Raw genomic sequence first — 20633 nt, 5'->3', positions numbered from 1 at the left:
ACCGCAGTCAGAACGTGGACACCATGGATCGCCACTGCCAGAAACATGGACACTATCGATCACCTCAACCAGAACGTGGACATGATGGATCACCGCAACCAGAACGTGGACATGATGGATCACCGCAACCAGAATGTGGACACCATGCATCACCACAGCCAGAACCTGGACACCATGGATCACCACAGCCAGAACCTGGACACCATGGATCACCGCCGCCAGAACGTGGACACCATGGATCACCGCAGCCAGAAACATGGACACGAAGGATCACCGCAGCCAGAACATGGACACGAAGGATCACCACAGCCAGAACGTGGACATGAAGCATCACCGCTGCCAGAACGTGGACATGAAGGATAACCGCTGCCAGAACATGGACATGAAGCATCACCGCTGCCAGAACGTGGACATGAAGGATCACCGCAACCAGAACGTGGACACTATGGATCACCACAGACAGAACGTGGACATGGAGGTCCAATGCAGCCAGAACGTTGAACCCATCGATCACGGCAGCCAGAACGTGGACAAGAAGGATCAACACAGCCAGAACGTGGACACTATGGATCACCGCAGTCAGAACGTGGACACCATGGATCGCCACTGCCAGAAACGTGGACACTATCGATCACCTCAACCAGAACGTGGACATGATGGATCAGCACAGCCAGAACCTGGACACCATGGATCACCACAGCCAGAACGTGGACAACATGGTTCACCACAGTCAGAAAGCGGACATGAAGCATCACCGCAGCCAGAACGTGGACATGAAGGATCACCGCAGCTAGAACGTGGACATGAAGGATCACCGCAGCCAGAACGTGGATATAAATCATCACCGCAGACAGAACGTGGACATGAAGCATCACCGCAACCAGAACATGGACACTATGGATCACCGCCGCCAGAAACGTGGACATGAAGGATCACCACAGACAGAACGTGGACACTATGGTTCACCGCAACCAGAACATGGACACTATGGATCACCGCAGCCAGAAACGTGGACACCATGGATCACCACAGCCAGAACGTGGATATGAAAGACCAACGCAGCCAGAACATTGAACCCATGGATCACAGAAGTCAGAATGTGGACACAAAGGATCACCACAGCCAGAACGTGGACACGAAGGATCACCGCAGTCAGAAAGTGGACATGAATGATCACCCGAGCCAGAACGTGGACACGAATGATCACCGCAGTCAGAAAGTGGACACGAATGGTCACCCCAGCCAGAACGTGGACACGAATGATGTCCGCAGCCAGAACGTGGACACCATGGATCACCGCAGCCAGAACGTGGACACCATGGATCATCGCAGCCAGAACGTGGACACGAAGGATCACCGCAGTAAGAACGTGGATACAAAGGATCACCGCAGTCAGAACGTGGACACAAAGCATCACCACAGCAAGAACGTGGACACCATGGATCACAGCAGCCAGAACGTGGACATGAAGGATCAACACAGCCAGAACATGGACACCATGGATCACCGCAGCCAGACCGTGGACATGAAGGATCACCGCAGTCAGAACGTGGACACGAAGAGTCACCGCAGCCAGAACGTGGTCATGAAGCATCACCGCAACCAGAACGTGGACACTATGGATCACCACAGACAGAACGTGGACATGAAGGACCAACGCAGCCAGAACGTGGACATGAAGTATCAACACAGCCAGAACGTGGACACCATGGATCACTGCAGCCAGACCGTGGACATGGAGGATCACCGCAGTCAGAACTTGGACACGAAGGATCACCGCAGCCAGAACGTGGACATGAAGCATCACCGCAACCAGAACGTGGACACCATGGATCACCGCAGACAGAACGTGGACATGAAGGTCCAACGCAGCCAGAACGTTGAACCCATGGATCACCGCTGCCAGACCGTGGACACCATGGATCACCGCAGCCAGAACGTGGACATGAAGGATCAACACAGCCAGAACGTGGACATGAAGGATCACCGCAGTAAGAACGTGGACACCATGGATCACCGCAGCCAGAACATGGACACGAAGGATTACCGCAGCCAGAACGTGGACACCATGGATCACCGCAGCCAGAACATGGACACGAAGGATTACCGCAGTAAGAACATGGATACAAAGGATCACCACAGTCAGAACGTGGACACAAAGGATCACCACAGCCAGAACGTGGACATGAAGCTTCAGCACAGCCAGAACGTCGACACCATGGATCACCGCAGCCAGAACGTGGACATGAAGGAACACCACAGCCAGAACGTGGACACGAAGGATCACCACAGTCAGAACGTGGACACGAAGGATCACCGCAGCCAGAACGTGGACACTATCAATCACCTCAATCAGAAGGTGGACATGATGGATCACCGCAACCAGAACGTGTACACCATGGATCACCACAGCCAGAACCTGGACACCATGGATCACCGCCGCCAGAACGTGGACACCATGGATCACCGCAGCCAGAAACATGGACACGAAGGATCACCGCAGCCAGAACATGGACACGAAGGATCACCGCAGCCAGAACGTGGACATGAAGCATCACCGCTGCCAGAACGTGGACATGAAGGATAACCGCTGCCAGAACATGGACATGAAGCATCACCGCTGCCAGAACGTGGACATGAAGGATCACCGCTGCCAGAACGTGGACATGAAGGATCACCGCAACCAGAACGTGGACACTATGGATCACCGCAGTCAGAACGTGGACACCATGGATCGCCACTGCCAGAAACGTGGACACTATCGATCACCTCAACCAGAACGTGGACATGATGGATCAGCACAGCCAGAACCTGGACACCATGGATCACCACAGCCAGAACGTGGACACCATGGTTCACCACAGTCAGAAAGCGGACATGAAGCATCACCGCAGCCAGAACGTGGACATGAAGGATCACCGCAGCTAGAACGTGGACATGAAGGATCACCGCAGCCAGAACGTGGATATAAATCATCACCGCAGACAGAACGTGGACATGAAGCATCACCGCAACCAGAACATGGACACTATGGATCACCGCCGCCAGAAACGTGGACATGAAGGATCACCACAGACAGAACGTGGACACTATGGTTCACCGCAACCAGAACATGGACACTATGGATCACCGCAGCCAGAAACGTGGACACCATGGATCACCACAGCCAGAACGAGGATATGAAAGACCAACGCAGCCAGAACATTGAACCCATGGATCACAGAAGTCAGAATGTGGACACAAAGGATCACCACAGCCAGAACGTGGACACGAAGGATCACCGCAGTCAGAAAGTGGACATGAATGATCACCCCAGCCAGAACGTGGACACGAATGATCACCGCAGTCAGAAAGTGGACACGAATGGTCACCCCAGCCAGAACGTGGACACGAATGATGTCCGCAGCCAGAACGTGGACACCATGGATCACCGCAGCCAGAACGTGGACACCATGGATCATCGCAGCCAGAACGTGGACACGAAGGATCACCGCAGTAAGAACGTGGATACAAAGGATCACCGCAGTCAGAACGTGGACACAAAGCATCACCACAGCAAGAACGTGGACACCATGGATCACCGCAGCCAGAACGTGGACATGAAGGATCAACACAGCCAGAAGGTGGACACCATGGATCACCGCAGCCAGACCGTGGACATGAAGGAACACCGCAGTCAGAACGTGGACACGAAGGATCACCGCAGCCAGAACGTGGACATGAAGCATCACCGCAACCAGAACGTGGACACTATGGATCACCACAGACAGAACGTGCACATGAAGGACCAACGCAGCCAGAACGTTGAACCCATGGATCACGGCAGCCAGAACGTGGACAAGAAGGATCAACACAGCCAGAACGTGGACACCATGGATCACCGCAGTCAGAACGTGGACACCATGGATCGCCACTGCCAGAAACGTGGACACTATCGATCACCTCAACCAGAACGTGGACATGATGGATCACCGCAACCAGAACGTGGACACCATGGATCACCACAGCCAGAACCTGGACACCATGGATCACCACAGCCAGAACGTGGACACCATGGATCACCGCAGCCAGAAACATGGACACCATGGATCACCACAGCCAGAACGTGGACACGAAGGATCACCGCAGTAAGAACGTGGATACAAAGGATCACCGCAGTAAGAACGTGGATACAAAGGATCACTGCAGTCAGAACGTGGACACAAAGCATCACCACAGCAAGAACGTGGACACCATGGATCACCGCAGCCAGTACGTGGACATGAAGGATCAACACAGCCAGAACGTGGACATGAAGGATCACCGCAGTAAGAACGTGGATACAAAGGATCACCCCAGTAAGAACGTGGATACAAACGATCACCACTGTCATAACGTGGACACAAAGCATCACCACAGCAAGAATGTGGACACGAAGGATCACCGCAGTCAGAAAGTGGACACGAACGATCACCCCAGCCAGAACGTGGACACGAATGATGGCCGCAGCCAGAACGTGGACACCATGGGCACCGCAGCCAGAACGTGGACACCATGGATCATCGCAGCCAGAACGTCGACACGAAGGATCACCGCAGTAAGAACGTGGATACAAAGGATCACCACAGTCAGAACGTGGACACAAAGCATCACCACAGCAAGAACGTGGACACCATGGATCACAGCAGCCAGAACGTGGACATGAAGGATCAACACAGCCAGAACGTGGACACCATGGATCACCGCAGCCAGACCGTGGACATGAAGGATCACCGCAGTCAGAACGTGGACACGAAGGGTCACCGCAGCCAGAACGTGGACATGAAGCATCACCGCAACCAGAACGTGGACACTATGGATCACCACAGACAGAACGTGGACACGAAGGATCACCGCAGCCAGAACGTGGACATGAAGCATCACCGCAACCAGAACGTGGACACTATGGATCACCACAGACAGAACGTGGACATGAAGGACCAACGCAGCCAGAACGTGGACATGAAGTATCAACACAGCCAGAACGTGGACACCATGGATCACTGCAGCCAGACCGTGGACATGGAGGATCACCGCAGTCAGAACTTGGACACGAAGGATCACCGCAGCCAGAACGTGGACATGAAGCATCACCGCAACCAGAACGTGGACACCATGGATCACCACAGACAGAACGTGGACATGAAGGTCCAACGCAGCCAGAACGTTGAACCCATGGATCACCGCAGCCAGACCGTGGACACCATGGATCACCGCAGCCAGAACGTGGACATGAAGGATCAACACAGCCAGAACGTGGACATGAAGGATCACCGCAGTAAGAACGTGGACACCATGGATCACCGCAGCCAGAACATGGACACGAAGGATTACCACAGCCAGAACGTGGACACCATGGATCACCGCAGCCAGAACATGGACACGAAGGATTACCGCAGTAAGAACATGGATACAAAGGATCACCACAGTCAGAACGTGGACACAAAGGATCACCACAGCCAGAACGTGGACATGAAGCTTCAGCACAGCCAGAACGTCGACACCATGGATCACCGCAGCCAGAACGTGGACATGAAGGAACACCACAGCCAGAACGTGGACACGAAGGATCACCACAGTCAGAACGTGGACACGAAGGATCACCGCAGCCAGAACGTGGACACTATCAATCACCTCAATCAGAAGGTGGACATGATGGATCACCGCAACCAGAACGTGTACACCATGGATCACCACAGCCAGAACCTGGACACCATGGATCACCGCCGCCAGAACGTGGACACCATGGATCACCGCAGCCAGAAACATGGACACGAAGGATCACCGCAGCCAGAACATGGACACGAAGGATCACCACAGCCAGAACGTGGACATGAAGCATCACCGCTGCCAGAACGTGGACATGAAGGATAACCGCTGCCAGAACATGGACATGAAGCATCACCGCTGCCAGAACGTGGACATGAAGGATCACCGCAACCAGAACGTGGACACTATGGATCACCACAGACAGAACGTGGACATGGAGGTCCAACGCAGCCAGAACGTTGAACCCATTGATCACGGCAGCCAGAACGTGGACAAGAAGGATCAACACAGCCAGAACGTGGACACTATGGATCACCGCAGTCAGAACGTGGACACCATGGATCGCCACTGCCAGAAACGTGGACACTATCGATCACCTCAACCAGAACGTGGACATGATGGATCAGCACAGCCAGAACCTGGACACCGTGGATCACCACAGCCAGAACGTGGACACCATGGTTCACCACAGTCAGAAAGCGGACATGAAGCATCACCGCAGCCAGAACGTGGACATGAAGGATCACCGCAGCTAGAACGTGGACATGAAGGATCACCGCAGCCAGAACGTGGATATAAATCATCACCGCAGACAGAACGTGGACATGAAGCATCACCGCAACCAGAACATGGACACTATGGATCACCGCCGCCAGAAACGTGGACATGAAGGATCACCACAGACAGAAAGTGGACACTATGGTTCACCGCAACCAGAACATGGACACTATGGATCACCGCAGCCAGAAACGTGGACACCATGGATCACCACAGCCAGAACGTGGATATGAAAGACCAACGCAGCCAGAACATTGAACCCATGGATCACAGAAGTCAGAATGTGGACACAAAGGATCACCACAGCCAGAACGTGGACACGAAGGATCACCGCAGTCAGAAAGTGGACATGAATGATCACCCCAGCCAGAACGTGGACACGAATGATCACCGCAGTCAGAAAGTGGACACGAATGGTCACCCCAGCCAGAACGTGGACACGAATGATGTCCGCAGCCAGAACGTGGACACCATGGATCACCGCAGCCAGAACGTGGACACCATGGATCATCGCAGCCAGAACGTGGACACGAAGGATCACCGCAGTAAGAACGTGGATACAAAGGATCACCGCAGTCAGAACGTGGACACAAAGCATCACCACAGCAAGAACGTGGACACCATGGATCACCGCAGCCAGAACGTGGACATGAAGGATCAACACAGCCAGAAGGTGGACACCATGGATCACCGCAGCCAGACCGTGGACATGAAGGAACACCGCAGTCAGAACGTGGACACGAAGTATCACCGCAGCCAGAACGTGGACATGAAGCATCACCGCAACCAGAACATGGACACTATGGATCACCACAGACAGAACGTGCACATGAAGGACCAACGCAGCCAGAACGTTGAACCCATGGATCACGGCAGCCAGAACGTGGACAAGAAGGATCAACACAGCCAGAACGTGGACACCATGGATCACCGCAGTCAGAACGTGGACACCATGGATCACCGCAGCCAGAACGTGGACATGAAGGAGCACCACAGCCAGAACGTGGACACGAAGGATCACCACAGTCAGAACGTGGACACGAAGGATCACCGCAGCCAGAACGTGGACACTATCAATCACCTCAATCAGAAGGTGGACATGATGGATCACCGCAACCAGAACGTGTACACCATGGATCACCACAGCCAGAACCTGGACACCATGGATCACCGCCGCCAGAACGTGGACACCATGGATCACCGCAGCCAGAAACATGGACACGAAGGATCACCGCAGCCAGAACATGGACACGAAGGATCACCACAGCCAGAACGTGGACATGAAGCATCACCGCTGCCAGAACGTGGGCATGAAGGATAACCGCTGCCAGAACATGGACATGAAGCATCACCGCTGCCAGAACGTGGACATGAAGGATCACCGCAACCAGAACGTGGACACTATGGATCACCACAGACAGAACGTGGACATGGAGGTCCAACGCAGCCAGAACGTTGAACCCATTGATCACGGCAGCCAGAACGTGGACAAGAAGGATCAACACAGCCAGAACGTGGACACTATGGATCACCGCAGTCAGAACGTGGACACCATGGATCGCCACTGCCAGAAACGTGGACACTATCGATCACCTCAACCAGAACGTGGACATGATGGATCAGCACAGCCAGAACCTGGACACCATGGATCACCACAGCCAGAACGTGGACACCATGGTTCACCACAGTCAGAAAGCGGACATGAAGCATCACCGCAGCCAGAACGTGGACATGAAGGATCACCGCAGCTAGAACGTGGACATGAAGGATCACCGCAGCCAGAACGTGGATATAAATCATCACCGCAGACAGAACGTGGACATGAAGCATCACCGCAACCAGAACATGGACACTATGGATCACCGCCGCCAGAAACGTGGACATGAAGGATCACCACAGACAGAAAGTGGACACTATGGTTCACCGCAACCAGAACATGGACACTATGGATCACCACAGCCAGAACGTGGATATGAAAGACCAACGCAGCCAGAACATTGAACCCATGGATCACAGAAGTCAGAATGTGGACACAAAGGATCACCACAGCCAGAACGTGGACACGAAGGATCACCGCAGTCAGAAAGTGGACATGAATGATCACCCCAGCCAGAACGTGGACACGAATGATCACCGCAGTCAGAAAGTGGACACGAATGGTCACCCCAGCCAGAACGTGGACACGAATGATGTCCGCAGCCAGAACGTGGACACCATGGATCACCGCAGCCAGAACGTGGACACCATGGATCATCGCAGCCAGAACGTGGACACGAAGGATCACCGCAGTAAGAACGTGGATACAAAGGATCACCGCAGTCAGAACGTGGACACAAAGCATCACCACAGCAAGAACGTGGACACCATGGATCACCGCAGCCAGAACGTGGACATGAAGGATCAACACAGCCAGAAGGTGGACACCATGGATCACCGCAGCCAGACCGTGGACATGAAGGAACACCGCAGTCAGAACGTGGACACGAAGGATCACCGCAGCCAGAACGTGGACATGAAGCATCACCGCAACCAGAACGTGGACACTATGGATCACCACAGACAGAACGTGCACATGAAGGACCAACGCAGCCAGAACGTTGAACCCATGGATCACGGCAGCCAGAACGTGGACAAGAAGGATCAACACAGCCAGAACGTGGACACCATGGATCACCGCAGTCAGAACGTGGACACCATGGATCGCCACTGCCAGAAACGTGGACACTATCGATCACCTCAACCAGAACGTGGACATGATGGATCACCGCAACCAGAACGTGGACACCATGGATCACCACAGCCAGAACCTGGACACCATGGATCACCACAGCCAGAACGTGGACACCATGGATCACCGCAGCCAGAAACATGGACACCATGGTTCACCACAGCCAGAACGTGGACACGAAGGATCACCGCAGTAAGAACGTGGATACAAAGGATCACCGCAGTAAGAACGTGGATACAAAGGATCACTGCAGTCAGAACGTGGACACAAAGCATCACCACAGCAAGAACGTGGACACCATGGATCACCGCAGCCAGAACGTGGACATGAAGGATCAACACAGCCAGAACGTGGACATGAAGGATCACCGCAGTAAGAACGTGGATACAAAGGATCACCGCAGTAAGAACGTGGATACAAAGGATCACCACAGTCATAACGTGGACACAAAGCATCACCACAGCAAGAATGTGGACACGAAGGATCACCGCAGTCAGAAAGTGGACACGAACGATCACCCCAGCCAGAACGTGGACACGAATGATGGCCGCAGCCAGAACGTGGACACCATGGATCACCGCAGCCAGAACGTGGACACCATGGATCATCGCAGCCAGAACGTCGACACGAAGGATCACCGCAGTAAGAACGTGGATACAAAGGATCACCACAGTCAGAACGTGGACACAAAGCATCACCACAGCAAGAACGTGGACACCATGGATCACAGCAGCCAGAACGTGGACATGAAGGATCAACACAGCCAGAACGTGGACACCATGGATCACCGCAGCCAGACCGTGGACATGAAGGATCACCGCAGTCAGAACGTGGACACGAAGAGTCACCGCAGCCAGAACGTGGACATGAAGCATCACCGCAACCAGAACGTGGACACTATGGATCACCACAGACAGAACGTGGACATGAAGGACCAACGCAGCCAGAACGTGGACATGAAGTATCAACACAGCCAGAACGTGGACACCATGGATCACTGCAGCCAGACCGTGGACATGGAGGATCACCGCAGTCAGAACGTGGACACGAAGGATCACCACAGACAGAACGTGGACATGAAGGTCCAACGCAGCCAGAACGTTGAACCCATGGATCACCGCAGCCAGACCGTGGACACCATGGATCACCGCAGCCAGAACGTGGACATGAAGGATCAACACAGCCAGAACGTGGACATGAAGGATCACCGCAGTAAGAACGTGGACACCATGGATCACCGCAGCCAGAACATGGACACGAAGGATTACCGCAGCCAGATCGTGGACACCATGGATCACCGCAGCCAGAACATGGACACGAAGGATTACCGCAGTAAGAACATGGATACAAAGGATCACCACAGTCAGAACGTGGACACAAAGGATCACCACAGCCAGAACGTGGACATGAAGCTTCAGCACAGCCAGAACGTCGACACCATGGATCACCGCAGCCAGAACGTGGACATGAAGGAACACCACAGCCAGAACGTGGACACGAAGGATCACCACAGTCAGAACGTGGACACGAAGGATCACCGCAGCCAGAACGTGGACACTATCAATCACCTCAATCAGAAGGTGGACATGATGGATCACCGCAACCAGAACGTGTACACCATGGATCACTTAAGCCAGAACCTGGACACCATGGATCACCGCCGCCAGAACGTGGACACCATGGATCACCGCAGCCAGAAACATGGACACGAAGGATCACCGCAGCCAGAACATGGACACGAAGGATCACCGCAGCCAGAACGTGGACATGAAGCATCACCGCTGCCAGAACGTGGACATGAAGGATAACCGCTGCCAGAACATGGACATGAAGCATCACCGCTGCCAGAACGTGGACATGAAGGATCACCGCAACCAGAACGTGGACACTATGGATCACCGCAGTCAGAACGTGGACACCATGGATCGCCACTGCCAGAAACGTGGACACTATCGATCACCTCAACCAGAACGTGGACATGATGGATCAGCACAGCCAGAACCTGGACACCATGGATCACCACAGCCAGAACGTGGACACCATGGTTCACCACAGTCAGAAAGCGGACATGAAGCATCACCGCAGCCAGAACGTGGACATGAAGGATCACCGCAGCTAGAACGTGGACATGAAGGATCACCGCAGCCAGAACGTGGATATAAATCATCACCGCAGACAGAACGTGGACATGAAGCATCACCGCAACCAGAACATGGACACTATGGATCACCGCCGCCAGAAACGTGGACATGAAGGATCACCACAGACAGAACGTGGACACTATGGTTCACCGCAACCAGAACATGGACACTATGGATCACCGCAGCCAGAAACGTGGACACCATGGATCACCACAGCCAGAACGTGGATATGAAAGACCAACGCAGCCAGAACATTGAACCCATGGATCACAGAAGTCAGAATGTGGACACAAAGCATCACCACAGCAAGAACGTGGACACCATGGATCACCGCAGCCAGAACGTGGACATGAAGGATCAACACAGCCAGAAGCTGGACACGAAGGATCACCGCAGTCAGAAAGTGGACATGAATGATCACCCCAGCCAGAACGTGGACACGAATGATCACCGCAGTCAGAAAGTGGACACGAATGGTCACCCCAGCCAGAACGTGGACACGAATGATGTCCGCAGCCAGAACGTGGACACCATGGATCACCGCAGCCAGAACGTGGACACCATGGATCATCGCAGCCAGAACGTGGACACGAAGGATCACCGCAGTAAGAACGTGGATACAAAGGATCACCGCAGTCAGAACGTGGACACAAAGCATCACCACAGCAAGAACGTGGACACCATGGATCACCGCAGCCAGAACGTGGACATGAAGGATCAACACAGCCAGCAGGTGGACACCATGGATCACCGCAGCCAGACCGTGGACATGAAGGAACACCGCAGTCAGAACGTGGACACGAAGGATCACCGCAGCCAGAACGTGGACATGAAGCATCACCGCAACCAGAACGTGGACACTATGGATCACCACAGACAGAACGTGCACATGAAGGACCAACGCAGCCAGAACGTTGAACCCATGGATCACGGCAGCCAGAACGTGGACAAGAAGGATCAACACAGCCAGAACGTGGACACCATGGATCACCGCAGTCAGAACGTGGACACCATGGATCGCCACTGCCAGAAACGTGGACACTATCGATCACCTCAACCAGAACGTGGACATGATGGATCACCGCAACCAGAACGTGGACACCATGGATCACCACAGCCAGAACCTGGACACCATGGATCACCACAGCCAGAACGTGGACACCATGGATCACCGCAGCCAGAAACATGGACACCATGGATCACCACAGCCAGAACGTGGACACGAAGGATCACCGCAGTAAGAACGTGGATACAAAGGATCACCGCAGTAAGAACGTGGATACAAAGGATCACTGCAGTCAGAACGTGGACACAAAGCATCACCACAGCAAGAACGTGGACACCATGGATCACCGCAGTCAGAACGTGGACACGAAGGGTCACCGCAGCCAGAACGTGGACATGAAGCATCACCGCATCCAGAACGTGGACACTATGGATCACCACAGACAGAACGTGGACATGAAGGACTAACGCAGCCAGAACGTGGACATGAAGTATCAACACAGCCAGAACGTGGACACCATGGATCACTGCAGCCAGACCGTGGACATGGAGGATCACCGCAGTCAGAACTTGGACACGAAGGATCACCGCAGCCAGAACGTGGACATGAAGTTCCAACGCAGCCAGAACGTTGAACCCATGGATCACCGCAGCCAGACCGTGGACACCATGGATCACCGCAGCCAGAACGTGGACATGAAGGATCAACACAGCCAGAACGTGGACATGAAGGATCACCGCTGTAAGAACGTGGACACCATGGATCACCGCAGCCAGAACATGGACACGAAGGATTACCGCAGCCAGAACGTGGACACCATGGATCACCGCAGCCAGAACATGGACACGAAGGATTACCGCAGTAAGAACATGGATACAAAGGATCACCACAGTCAGAACGTGGACACAAAGGATCACCACAGCCAGAACGTGGACATGAAGCTTCAGCACAGCCAGAACGTCGACACCATGGATCACCGCAGCCAGAACGTGGACATGAAGGAACACCACAGCCAGAACGTGGACACGAAGGATCACCACAGTCAGAACGTGGACACGAAGGATCACCACAGCCAGAACCTGGACACCATGGATCACCGCCGCCAGAACGTGGACACCATAGATCACCGCAGCCAGAAACATGGACACGAAGGATCACCGCAGCCAGAACATGGACACCATGGATCACCGCCGCCAGAACGTGGACACCATGGATCACCGCAGCCAGAAACATGGACACGAAGGATCACCGCAGCCAGAACATGGACACGAAGGATCACCGCAGCCAGAACGTGGACATGAAGCATCACCGCAACCAGAACGTGGACACCATGGATCACCACAGACAGAACGTGGACATGAAGGTTCAACGCAGCCAGAACGTTGAACCCATGGATCACCGCAGCCAGACCGTGGACACCATGGATCACCGCAGCCAGAACGTGGACATGAAGGATCAACACAGCCAGAACGTGGACATGAAGGATCACCGCAGTAAGAACGTGGACACCATGGATCACCGCAGCCAGAACATGGACACGAAGGATTACCGCAGCCAGAACGTGGACACCATGGATCACCGCAGCCAGAACATGGACACGAAGGATTACCGCAGTAAGAACATGGATACAAAGGATCACCACAGTCAGAACGTGGACACAAAGGATCACCACAGCCAGAACGTGGACATGAAGCTTCAGCACAGCCAGAACGTCGACACCATGGATCACCGCAGCCAGAACGTGGACATGAAGGAACACCACAGCCAGAACGTGGACACGAAGGATCACCACAGTCAGAACGTGGACACGAAGGATCACCGCAGCCAGAACGGGGACACTATCAATCACCTCAATCAGAAGGTGGACATGATGGATCACCGCAACCAGAACGTGTACACCATGGATCACCACAGCCAGAACCTGGACACCATGGATCACCGCCGCCAGAACGTGGACACCATGGATCACCGCAGCCAGAAACATGGACACGAAGGATCACCGCAGCCAGAACATGGACACGAAGGATCACCGCAGCCAGAACGTGGACATGAAGCATCACCGCTGCCAGAACGTGGACATGAAGGATAACCGCTGCCAGAACATGGACATGAAGCATCACCGCTGCCAGAACGTGGACATGAAGGATCACCGCAAACAGAACGTGGACACTATGGATCACCACAGACAGAACGTGGACATGGAGGTCCAACGCAGCCAGAACGTTGAACCCATGGATCACGGCAGCCAGAACGTGGACAAGAAGGATCAACACAGCCAGAACGTGGACACTATGGATCACCGCAGTCAGAACGTGGACACCATGGATCGCCACTGCCAGAAACGTGGACACTATCGATCACCTCAACCAGAACGTGGACATGATGGATCACCACAGCCAGAACCTGGACACCATGGATCACCACAGCCAGAACGTGGACACCATGGTTCACCACAGTCAGAAAGCGGACATGAAGCAACACCGCAGCCAGAACGTGGACATGAAGGATCACCGCAGCTAGAACGTGGACATGAAGGATCACCGAAGCCAGAACGTGGATATAAATCATCACTGCAGACAGAACGTGGACATGAAGCATCACCGCAACCAGAACATGGACACTATGGATCACCGCCGCCAGAAACGTGGACATGAAGGATCACCACAGACAGAACGTGGACACTATGGTTCACCGCAACCAGAACATGGACACTATGGATCACCGCAGCCAGAAACGTGGACACCATGGATCACCACAGCCAGAACGTGGATATGAAAGACCAACGCAGCCAGAACATTGAACCCATGGATCACAGAAGTCAGAATGTGGACACAAAGGATCACCACAGCCAGAACGTGGACACGAAGGATCACCGCAGTCAGAAAGTGGACACGAATGATCACCCCAGCCAGAACGTGGACACGAATGATGTCCGCAGCCAGAACGTGGACACCATGGATCACCGCAGCCAGAACGTGGACACCATGGATCATCGCAGCCAGAACGTGGACACGAAGGATCACCGCTGTAAGAACGTGGATACAAAGGATCACCGCAGTCAGAACGTGGACACAAAGCATCACCACAGCAGGAACGTGGACACCATGGATCACCGAAGCCAGAACGTGGACATGAAGGATCAACACAGCCAGAAGGTGGACACCATGGATCACCGCAGCCAGACCGTGGACATGAAGGATCACCGCAGTCAGAACCTGGACACGAAGGATCACCGCAGCCAGAACGTGGACATGAAGCATCACCGCAACCAGAACGTGGACACTATGGATCACCACAGACAGAACGTGGATATGAAAGACCAACGCAGCCAGAACATTGAACCCATGGATCACAGAAGTCAGAATGTGGACACAAAGGATCACCACAGCCAGAACGTGGACACGAAGGATCACCGCAGTCAGAAGGTGGACATGAATGATCACACCAGCCAGAACGTGGACACGAATGATGTCCGCAGCCAGAACGTGGACACCATGGATCACCGCAGCCAGAACGTGGACACCATGGATCATCGCAGCCAGAACGTGGACACGAAGGGTCACCGCAGTAAGAACGTGGATACAAAGGATCACCGCAGTCAGAACGTGGACACAAAGCATCACCACAGCAAGAACGTGGACACCATGGATCACCGCAGCCAGAACGTGGACATGAAGGATCAACACAGCCAGAAGGTGGACACCATGGATCACCGCAGCCAGACCGTGGACATGAAGGATCACCGCAGTCAGAACGTGGACACGAAGGATCACCGCAGCCAGAACGTGGACATGAAGCATCACCGCAACCAGAACGTGGACACTATGGATCACCACAGACAGAACGTGGACATGAAGGACCAACGCAGCCAGAACGTTGAACCCATGGATCACGGCAGCCAGAACGTGGACAAGAAGGATCAACACAGCCAGAACGTGGACACCATGGATCACGGCAGTCAGAACGTGGACACCATGGATCGCCACTGCCAGAAACATGGACACTATCGATCACCTCAACCAGAACGTGGACATGATGGATCACCGCAACCAGAACGTGGACACCATGGATCACCACAGCCAGAACCTGGACACCATGGATCACCACAGCCAGAACGTGGACACCATGGATCACCGCAGCCAGAAACATGGACACAATGGATCACCACAGCCAGAACGTGGACACGAAGGATCACCGCAGTAAGAACGTGGATACAAAGGATCACCGCAGTCAGAACGTGGACACAAAGCATCACCACAGCAAGAACGTGGACACCATGGATCACCGCAGCCAGAACGTGGACATGAAGGATCAACACAGCCAGAACGTGGACATGAAGGATCACCGCAGTAAGAACGTGGATACAAAGGATCACCGCAGTAAGAACGTGGATACAAAGGATCACCACAGTCATAACGTGGACACAAAGCATCACCACAGCAAGAATGTGGACACGAAGGATCACCGCAGTCAGAAAGTGGACACGAATGATCACCCCAGCCAGAACGTGGACACGAATGATGGCCGCAGCCAGAACGTGGACACCATGGAACACCGCAGCCAGAACGTGGACACCATGGATCATCGCAGCCAGAACGTCGACACGAAGGATCACCGCAGTAAGAACGTGGATACAAAGGATCACCACAGTCAGAACGTGGACACAAAGCATCACCACAGCAAGAACGTGGACACCATGGATCACAGCAGCCAGAACGTGGACATGAAGGATCAACACAGCCAGAACGTGGACACCATGGATCACCGCAGCCAGACCGTGGACATGAAGGATCACCGCAGTCAGAACGTGGACACGAAGGATCACCGCAGCCAGAACGTGGACAAGAAGCATCACCGCAACCAGAACGTGGACACTATGGATCACCACAGACAGAACGTGGACATGAAGGACCAACGCAGCCAGAACGTGGACAAGAAGGATCAACACAGCCAGAACGTGGACACCATGGATCACCGCAGTCAGAACGTGGACACCATGGATCGCCACTGCCAGAAACGTGGACACTATCGATCACCTCAACCAGAACGTGGACATGATGGATCACCGCAACCAGAACGTGGACACCATGGATCACCAGAGCCAGAACCTGAACACCATGGATCACCACAGCCAGAACGTGGACACCATGGATCACCGCAGCCAGAAACATGGACACGAAGGATCACCGCAGCCAGAACATGGACACCATGGATCACCGCCGCCAGAACGTGGACACCATGGATCACCGCAGCCAGAAACATGGACACGAAGGATCACCGCAGCCAGAACATGGACACGAAGGATCACCGCAGCCAGAACGTGGACACGAAGCATCACCCCAGCCAGAACGTGGACACGAATGATGTCCGCAGCCAGAACGTGGACACCATGGATCACCACAGACAGAACGTGGACATGAAGGACCAACGCAGCCAGAACGTTGAACCCATGGATCACGGAAGCCAGAACGTGGACATGAAGGATCAACACAGCCAGAACGTGGACACGAATGATCACCGCAGCCAGAACGTGGACACGAATGATGTCCGCAGCCAGAGCGTGGACACCATGGGTCACCGCAGCCAGAACGTGGACACCATGGATCACCGCAGCCAGAACATGGACACAAAGGATTACCGCAGTAAGAACATGGATACAAAGGATCACCACAGTCAGAACGTGGACACAAAGGATCACCACAGCCAGAACGTGGACATGAAGCTTCAGCACAGCCAGAACGTCGACACCATGGATCACCGCAGCCAGAACGTGGACATGAAGGAACACCACAGCCAGAACGTGGACACGAAGGATCACCACAGTCAGAACGTGGACACGAAGGATCACCGCAGCCAGAACGGGGACACTATCAATCACCTCAATCAGAAGGTGGACATGATGGATCACCGCAACCAGAACGTGTACACCATGGATCACCACAGCCAGAACCTGGACACCATGGATCACCGCCGCCAGAACGTGGACACCATGGATCACCGCAGCCAGAAACATGGACACGAAGGATCACCGCAGCCAGAACATGGACACGAAGGATCACCGCAGCCAGAACGTGGACATGAAGCATCACCGCTGCCAGAACGTGGACATGAAGGATAACCGCTGCCAGAACATGGACATGAAGCATCACCGCTGCCAGAACGTGGACATGAAGGATCACCGCAAACAGAACGTGGACACTATGGATCACCACAGACAGAACGTGGACATGGAGGTCCAACGCAGCCAGAACGTTGAACCCATGGATCACGGCAGCCAGAACGTGGACAAGAAGGATCAACACAGCCAGAACGTGGACACTATGGATCACCGCAGTCAGAACGTGGACACCATGGATCGCCACTGCCAGAAACGTGGACACTATCGATCACCTCAACCAGAACGTGGACATGATGGATCACCACAGCCAGAACCTGGACACCATGGATCACCACAGCCAGAACGTGGACACCATGGTTCACCACAGTCAGAAAGCGGACATGAAGCAACACCGCAGCCAGAACGTGGACATGAAGGATCACCGCAGCTAGAACGTGGACATGAAGGATCACCGAAGCCAGAACGTGGATATAAATCATCACTGCAGACAGAACGTGGACATGAAGCATCACCGCAACCAGAACATGGACACTATGGATCACCGCCGCCAGAAACGTGGACATGAAGGATCACCACAGACAGAACGTGGACACTATGGTTCACCGCAACCAGAACATGGACACTATGGATCACCGCAGCCAGAAACGTGGACACCATGGATCACCACAGCCAGAACGTGGATATGAAAGACCAACGCAGCCAGAACATTGAACCCATGGATCACAGAAGTCAGAATGTGGACACAAAGGATCACCACAGCCAGAACGTGGACACGAAGGATCACCGCAGTCAGAAAGTGGACACGAATGATCACCCCAGCCAGAACGTGGACACGAATGATGTCCGCAGCCAGAACGTGGACACCATGGATCACCGCAGCCAGAACGTGGACACCATGGATCATCGCAGCCAGAACGTGGACACGAAGGATCACCGCAGTAAGAACGTGGATACAAAGGATCACCGCAGTCAGAACGTGGACACAAAGCATCACCACAGCAAGAACGTGGACACCATGGATCACCGAAGCCAGAACGTGGACATGAAGGATCAACACAGCCAGAAGGTGGACACCATGGATCACCGCAGCCAGACCGTGGACATGAAGGATCACCGCAGTCAGAACCTGGACACGAAGGATCACCGCAGCCAGAACGTGGACATGAAGCATCACCGCAACCAGAACGTGGACACTATGGATCACCACAGACAGAACGTGGATATGAAAGACCAACGCAGCCAGAACATTGAACCCATGGATCACAGAAGTCAGAATGTGGACACAAAGGATCACCACAGCCAGAACGTGGACACGAAGGATCACCGCAGTCAGAAGGTGGACATGAATGATCACACCAGCCAGAACGTGGACACGAATGATGTCCGCAGCCAGAACGTGGACACCATGGATCACCGCAGCCAGAACGTGGACACCATGGATCATCGCAGCCAGAACGTGGACACGAAGGGTCACCGCAGTAAGAACGTGGATACAAAGGATCACCGCAGTCAGAACGTGGACACAAAGCATCACCACAGCAAGAACGTGGACACCATGGATCACCGCAGCCAGAACGTGGACATGAAGGATCAACACAGCCAGAAAGTGGACACCATGGATCACCGCAGCCAGACCGTGGACATGAAGGATCACCGCAGTCAGAACGTGGACACGAAGGATCACCGCAGCCAGAACGTGGACATGAAGCATCACCGCAACCAGAACGTGGACACTATGGATCACCACAGACAGAACGTGGACATGAAGGACCAACGCAGCCAGAACGTTGAACCCATGGATCACGGCAGCCAGAACGTGGACAAGAAGGATCAACACAGCCAGAACGTGGACACCATGGATCACGGCAGTCAGAACGTGGACACCATGGATCGCCACTGCCAGAAACATGGACACTATCGATCACCTCAACCAGAACGTGGACATGATGGATCACCGCAACCAGAACGTGGACACCATGGATCACCACAGCCAGAACCTGGACACCATGGATCACCACAGCCAGAACGTGGACACCATGGATCACCGCAGCCAGAAACATGGACACAATGGATCACCACAGCCAGAACGTGGACACGAAGAATCATCGCAGTAAGAACGTGGATACAAAGGATCACCGCAGTCAGAACGTGGACACAAAGCATCACCACAGCAAGAACGTGGACACCATGGATCACCGCAGCCAGAACGTGGACATGAAGGATCAACACAGCCAGAACGTGGACATGAAGGATCACCGCAGTAAGAACGTGGATACAAAGGATCACCGCAGTAAG

Source organism: Hemitrygon akajei, chromosome 3 (assembly GCF_048418815.1).
Source record: "Hemitrygon akajei chromosome 3, sHemAka1.3, whole genome shotgun sequence".
NCBI lineage: Eukaryota > Metazoa > Chordata > Chondrichthyes > Myliobatiformes > Dasyatidae > Hemitrygon > Hemitrygon akajei.
Note: the sequence above shows the minus strand (reverse complement) of the source record.